Source organism: Lolium perenne, chromosome 2 (genome assembly GCF_019359855.2).
Source record: "Lolium perenne isolate Kyuss_39 chromosome 2, Kyuss_2.0, whole genome shotgun sequence".
In the NCBI taxonomy this organism is placed as follows: domain Eukaryota; kingdom Viridiplantae; phylum Streptophyta; class Magnoliopsida; order Poales; family Poaceae; genus Lolium; species Lolium perenne.
In genome coordinates, this window is record NC_067245.2 from 220920963 (window position 1) to 220928547 (window position 7585).

The following is a 7585-nucleotide window of genomic DNA, read 5'->3' on the forward strand; positions in this document are numbered from 1 at the left end:
CGGTGGGTTTTGGCAGGCAACAACTTTGTACTTTATTAACACATATTTCCACATATTTGCAATATACATGATGTTATTTCCATGTTTTATATTGATTTATGGGAATTTACCAATGTTTCTCTTTATTTGGATTATAACTTTGCAGAACAGAAAACTCTTGTTTTGTGTATTTTTCACTTTCAGAGATCTATACGGAGTCAAATTGAGCTAGGATTTCGGAGATGTTATTTTTTCATCAAGAGAAGCAACATGGGCACTTGCACTAGACTTGGAGGGCCTGGAGGGCCAAAAGAGGGTAGGTGGCGCACCCAGTGGGGGGCACCACCCTACCTCTTTTCATCGTCAATCGTCTGATTCAGTTAATTCTTTCGCGAACCGACTTCTTTTAACCTAAAAACCCATATATATAACCTCCGAGGATTAACGGAAGAAAGCGCCACAGAAACACAGAAACACAAAAACAGAGACCGCGCGAGCGAAGATTGGAGGGGGGAAATCCGCCGGAGCCGCCGCCGGAAGGATCTCCACCTTCTCCAATGTCTTCCTCATCAATACCATGATCAAGGGGGAGTAGTTCACCTCTGGACTACGGGTTTAGAAAAATATAAAAATAAATTATGATGTAGCTAATATTGTATCCCACAAACATGTAAACTTTCAACTTGAAATAACGTGTATTTTGAGCTGCACAAAAATAACAAATCCTACACATTTGTTATTTTTATGTAGCTAATAAAAAACATTTGTAATTGAGATTTTGTACGTTAGTTGGATACATCGTCAACTCCTTTTAAAATTTTGTTACATACTTTTAAAACACATACATATAATTTTCGAATTTTTAAATACAATAAGAGCACTAATGCCTAGGATCCAAAATGACTTTTCGCGATCAAGGGGATTTACCTTTGACACTGAGGATGGTGTTTCTAAGAGCATCCCCACTCGTCTCCCCGACTAGGCCCTGATGTCTACGCACGCTTCTATTCCTGTAGACAGTGTTGGGCCTCCAAGAGCAGAGGTTTGTAGAACAACAGCAAGTTTCCCTTAAGTGAATCACCCAAGGTTTATCGAACTCAGGGAGGTAGAGGTCAGAGATATCCCTCTCAAGCAACCCTGCAATTAAGATACAAGAAGTCTCTTGTGTCCCCAACACACCTAATACACTTGTCAGATATATAGGTGCACTAGTTCGACGAAGAGATAGTGAAATACAAGTGATATGGATGATTATAAGTAACAATTGCAATCTGAAATAAAGATGACAGCAAGCGAACATGTAGCAGAACTTGTTGGAAACGGTGTTTCAATGCTTAGAAATAAGGCTTAGGGATCATACTTTCACTAGTGGACACTCTCAACAATGATCACATAATAAATAAATAACTTCTCCTCACTTGTGCTACTCTCAAACACTCTCTTGTTGGATAACAAACACCATTCATTGTGTAGGGCTACAAGAGCACACCTTGATGACCCACAAGTATAGGGGATCGCAACAGTCTTCGAGGGAAGTAAAACCCAATTTATTGATTCGACACAAGGGGAGACAAAGAACACTTGGAAGCCTTAACAACGGAGTTGTCAATTCAGTTGCACCTGGAAACAGACTTGCTCGCAAGAGTTTATCAGTAGTAACAGTTTTATAGCAGTAGCAGTAGTGAAATAACAGCAGCAGAGTAACAGAAACAGCAGTAGTGATTTTAGTAAACAGCAGGATTAAAATACTGTAGGCACGGGGACGGATGACGGGCGTTGCATGGATGAGAGAAACTCATGTAACAATCATAGCAGGGCATTTGCAGATAATAATAAAACGGTGTCCAAGTACAAAGCAATCAATAGGCATGTGTTCCATATATAGTCGTGCGTGCTCGCAATGAGAAACTTGCACAACATCTTTTGTCCTACCAGCCGGTGGCAGCCGGGCCTCAAGGGAAACTACTGGATATTAAGGTACTCCTTTTAATAAAGTACCGGAGCAAAGCATTAACATTCCGTGAACACATGTGATCCTCACATCGCTACCATTCCCTCCGGTTGTCCCGATTTCTGTCACTTCGGGGCCATCGGTTCCGGACAGCGACATGTGTATACAACTTATAGGTAAGACCATAAACAATGAATATCATGATGAAACAATAACATGTTCAGATCTGAGATCATGGCACTCGGGCCCTAGTGACAAGCATTAAGCATAACAAGTTGCAACAATATCATCAAAGTACCAATTACGGACACTAGGCACTATGCCCTAACAATCTTATGCTATTACATGACCAATCTCATCCAATCCCTACCATCCCCTTCGGCCTACAGCGGGGGAATTACTCACACATGGATGGGGGAAACATTGCTGGTTGATGTAGAGGCGTTGGCGGTGATGGCGGCGATGATCTCCTCCAATTCCCCGTCCCGGCGGAGTGCCGTAACGGAGACTTCGGCTCCCGCGACGGAGTTTCGCGATGTGGCGGCGTTCGGAGGGTTTCGGCGACTTCGACTTCTCTCGTGCGTTTTTAGGTCGAGGCCGATAAATAGTCCGAAGGAGGGCGTCGGAGGCCGGCCGAGGGGCCACACCACGGGCCGCGCGGGCCCCCCGGGCCGCGCGCCGCCCTATGGTGTGGGGCCCTCGGGCCTCCACTTCAATTGCCCTTCTGGCTCCGTTAGTTTCCTGGGAAAATAGGGCCTTCTGCATAAATTCCGAGGTTTTTCCCGAAAGTTGGATTTCTGCACAAAAACGAGACACCAGAGCAGTTCTGCTGAAAACAGCGTTAGTCCGTGTTAGTTGCATCCAAAATACACAAATTAGAGGCAAAACAATAGCAAAAGTGTTCGGGAAAGTAGATACGTTTTGGACGTATCAACTCCCCCCAAGCTTAGCTTATTGCTTGTCCTCAAGCAATTCAGTTAACAACTGAGTGATAAAAGAACTTTCACGAACACATTTGCTCATATGATGTATATATTCTCATGCAATGGCTAATACTCAAACAGTTCATAATGAGATACATGCAAATGAGATCATCTAACAGCTATGTCAATCATGGAGAGGTACCAACAATTAATAATAAGCATCATGAATCATGCATATAAGCAGAATTGCAATGTTCATAAGAGAGCATGATAAAGTGGTATCTCGCTTGCCTGTATTTGATTGGCAAAACATAAATGCCCGGGCACCTCTGGAGTTCATAGAAAGACTAGAAGTAGTGATTGTCAAAAGATAAATGCATCAAAGTTATACCACAATCAATCATATTTTGAGACAAGCATATTATACTAAGAATGACAGTTGTGCTCTCAAGATAGTGCTCAAAGAAATAATGGAGACACAATATAAAAGTAAAAGATTGACCCTTCGCAGAGGGAAGCAGGGATTAACATGCGCTAGAGCTTTTTATTTTTATAAAGACAGGAGTAAAATTATTTTGAGAGGTGTTTGTTGTTGTCAACGAATGGTAATGGGTACACTAACTACCTCGCCAACCGGACTTTCAAGAGCGGCTCCCATGAATTATTGCATATTTATTTGGCACTCCTTCCAACCTTTCTTGCACAAACCATGGCTAACCGAATCCTCGGGTGCCTGCCAACAATCTCATACCATGAAGGAGTGCCTTTTTATTTTAGTTTTATTATGATGATGACACTCCCCCCAACCTTTGCTTACACAAGCCATGGCTAACCGAATCCTTCGGGTGCCGTCCAACAATCACAAACCATGGAGGAGTGTCTATTTAAGTTAATTAATTCGGGACTGGGAATCCCATTGCCAGCTCTTTTTGCAAAATTATTGGATAAGCGGATGTGCCACTAGTCCATATGAGAGTCCGTCAAAAGTAAATGACAAGGTTGAAAGCTAAACACCACATACTTCCTCATGAGCTATGAAACATAAACACTAATTGAGAAGCATTTTGAAGGTTTTAAAGGTAGCGCATGAGAATTTACTTGGAATGGTTTGAAATGCCATGCATAGGTATTTATGGTGGACACGCTGGAATAACTTGGTTTTCATGTGGTTGGAAGCACGAGCAGCGTTCCCGCTCAGTACAAGTGAAGGCTAGCAAAAGACTAGGAAGCGACAAATCAAGAGAGCAGTAACTGTCACAATCATGCTTGCGGCAAAATATATTAACGGAGGCATAAAAGTGATACAAGAACTCTGAAGCAATATAAATCATCGAGGCTTAATTGACTTTTTGTTCAGTCATATGCATGCGTGAGCATGTGCCAAGTCGATATAAATGAATTATTCAGAGGAGGATACCACAATGCCATACTTACTTATGAATAAAACAATGCAAGCAAACATCCATGACATGCTACTCATATTAATAGATTGGAGCTAAACATGAGAGATCATAAACTACTAGACTTTCTCAAATAACATATACCTCACATGAACCAACTAAGCATGCTCACATGGATGAGTATATGTACAAAAATGAAAACAAATAGAGTTCATACCAGCCTCTCACCACAATCAGATTGTCGTAGATCGTCATTATTGCCTTTTCACTTGTGTAGCTCGGATAATATGAAATGAAAACCACGCTCCAGCCACCGAAGACCATTGAACTCATAAAGAACTTTACAAACCAAAGAAGAACAGCAAATATTTTTGGTGTTTTCGAATTGCAAACAAGAACAAAAGGAAACAAACAAACAAAGCAAAATCTTTTTGGGTTTTCTTATAGCAAACTAGTAATAGCAAATAAAGCGAAACAAATGCAAGAAACCAAAGCAAACAAATGGTGAAGAGAAATAACAGAAATATTTTTGGACTTTTTGTGTTTTGGGGAAGAAACAAAGCGAAATCAAGAAATAGCAAACTAAAAGAAACACAGAAAAGCAAGATGGCAGAAATCTGCCAAAACCTGACAGCAGTACAGAAATCGATTTTTACAAAAATCTTACGTTGCTCAGATCGAAAAGTGTTCAACTAATGAAAGTTAGATAACAACCTGGGGAACCTGCACAAAAATTGGCAGCTCAAAATGACGCTCTGGCTATTTTTGACAATTTTTACTGTAACATTCCAGAATCTGTTTTCAGGCAGCATTTCCCCAAATATCATCTTCCTCTCATTAGAAAACCACTCAAACGAACAAAACAAGTATGTGCAAGTATCCAGCAACCATAATATGCAAAGAATGAGTGATGCCGGTATACCTCCCCCCAAGCTTAGGCTTTTGGCCTAAGTGGAGTTCAATCCCATCGATCCCATGAAGTAGTGTCTCCGTAATATGAAGATGGGTCGTATTCCGGGTATGTGCTAGAAGAAGCACCCGGATATGTGACGGTGTGGTCGTAGGAGGTCCCGACGTCCTCGGAGTCATGTTGCTGGTGGAAGTCTCTTATCTTCAAATGTTCATCCACCTCCTCCTTAGTGCACGACCATGACTGCCTGTCAATACTCAACAAACCAGGTTGGGGAAGAGGGATTTCCTTCTCCTCCCCGTCAGAAAACAACATTCTATACACCATACTATCTAAAGTAGAGTCAGTAGTAACAAAATGATGACTCTTCATAGCAGTAATATCGAGTCTCCTAGGGGCCAATGGCACATCATTAGGATCAATAGGAAGATTAAGAAAAGTTAAAACACGCAGCGCAATAGTTCCTCCAAAAATAGGCCCCCTGGTAGTCAGGCGGCGAGCAATAAGAGCACCAAGGTGATAGGAGGTTTGACCAGTAAGTGCAATATTCAGGAAAGCAAGATGGTAGCTAGAGATATTACTAGTGTTCTCCCTACCAAGAATGCTAGTAGCAATGTAGTATGCAAAATACTTAATGGCGGGGAGTTGAATGTTCCTTATCTTGCCCCGCTGAATGGTGCGACAATCATCATCGGTGATCCCTCGGTAGAGCTCCAGCAAGTCCCGGGGGTTGTCATCAATCCTACTTGCTGTACCTACAGGGGCAATATCCAAGGCACAACAAAAATCCTTCAATGGCATAGTCACAGTATTACCGTAGATCCTGAATGCAACCGTTGGCTCATAGTGTTTGTTGTTGAACTGGAAACTCTCGACGAAGATTTTGGTGAGCAAGTAGTATTGCTCCCTTTCATCGCCCATATAAGTGGTTAACCCTGCCCTGTTGACAAGGGTTAAGAAATCCTCCAAAGATCCCTGCATTCCTTAGAAAATCATAACATGGAAAAGTAGAAGCATTAGGAGGACCGTTGTCCTCTTCAGGCGCGAAGCTAGGCGCGAGGATGTCTTCATTGTATGATTGCCTAATCCGGGTGGCGGCCCTAGAAGGCCTCCCGGTGCTGGTTATCCCCTTCTTGAACAACTCTCCAAAGCTAAACTTCTTCATAGCTTCTCTGAAATTTTCAACAATTGACATAAAAATTTGGTTTGGTGACATATAATTGAGGGAAACTACCAAAGGAACTTGCTAGAGTACTAATCATGCATCAAAACTAGTTTCTACCACTTAGAACAAGCATGCAAGCTCACTAAACATGTTACCTACAGCAGCAAAATATTCAAGATATACTCAACCAAACGAAATTCTACTTGGATGGGTGGAGGAGTCACATACCGAAGAGCAAATGTGCCAAATTTCAGACAGAAATCTGGGCTGAGCAAAGAGATCGAAAATTCTGGAGCTCTGGAGCAAAAACGCGAGTGAGAGGAACTTGGTGTCGATTTTTTCGGGAGAGAGAAGAGTCTGGGAGGAAGAGATGGCAAAGTGGGGCAGAGGGGGACCCACACCACATGGTGGCGCGGCCACCTCCTTGGCCGCGCCGGCCTGTGGTCTGGCGCCCTCTGGTGCCCCACAGGTCATCCTCTGGTGCTCCCAGGTGCCTCGTGGAAAAATAGGACCAACGGTATAATTTTTGTGAATTTTTGAAAACTTTGAAAAACGCACATTTCTGGGTATTTAATTTATTATTACTGGCCAGGAAAAATTTCGAAATCTTCAAATAACTAAAGAACTTTGCAAACTAAAAGTGCTACAGCAACTAGAGCAAGTGGAGGAAGAAAGAGATGTTGTTTACCCTCTCTATGCATATAAAAAGTATTCGTTAACAAGGTTGATCAAGTCTTGTCACCAAATAACTTTTTCATAGCATAAGAAGAAATAAACCTCAAATCAATCATGTTACCTTGAATTGTATTGATATGGATCCAATCACGAGAGTTTGATATTCTTCCTTAGGCTCATATATAGGACAATCAATAGTTCCCACTTTGATAGTTCTCACATTAGAGATAGTATTAACTCCACACGCTTTCTCACTCCTCTTGGGAAAATAAACGGTATGCTCCCTATCATCAACATTGAAAGTAACCTTTCCTTTGTTGCAATCAATAACAGCCCCTGCGGTGTTAAGAAAAGGTCTCCCAAGAATAATAGACATATTATCATCTTCAGGCATTTCCAACACAACAAAATCAGTTAATATCAAGCAGTTAGTAGTAACTTGAACAGGAACATTCTCACATATACCAACAGGAATAGCAGTAGATTTATCAGCCATTTGCAAAGATATATCAGTAGGTATCAACTTATCTAAGTAAAGTCTCTTATAAAGAGAAAAAGGCATAACACTAACACCGGCTCCCA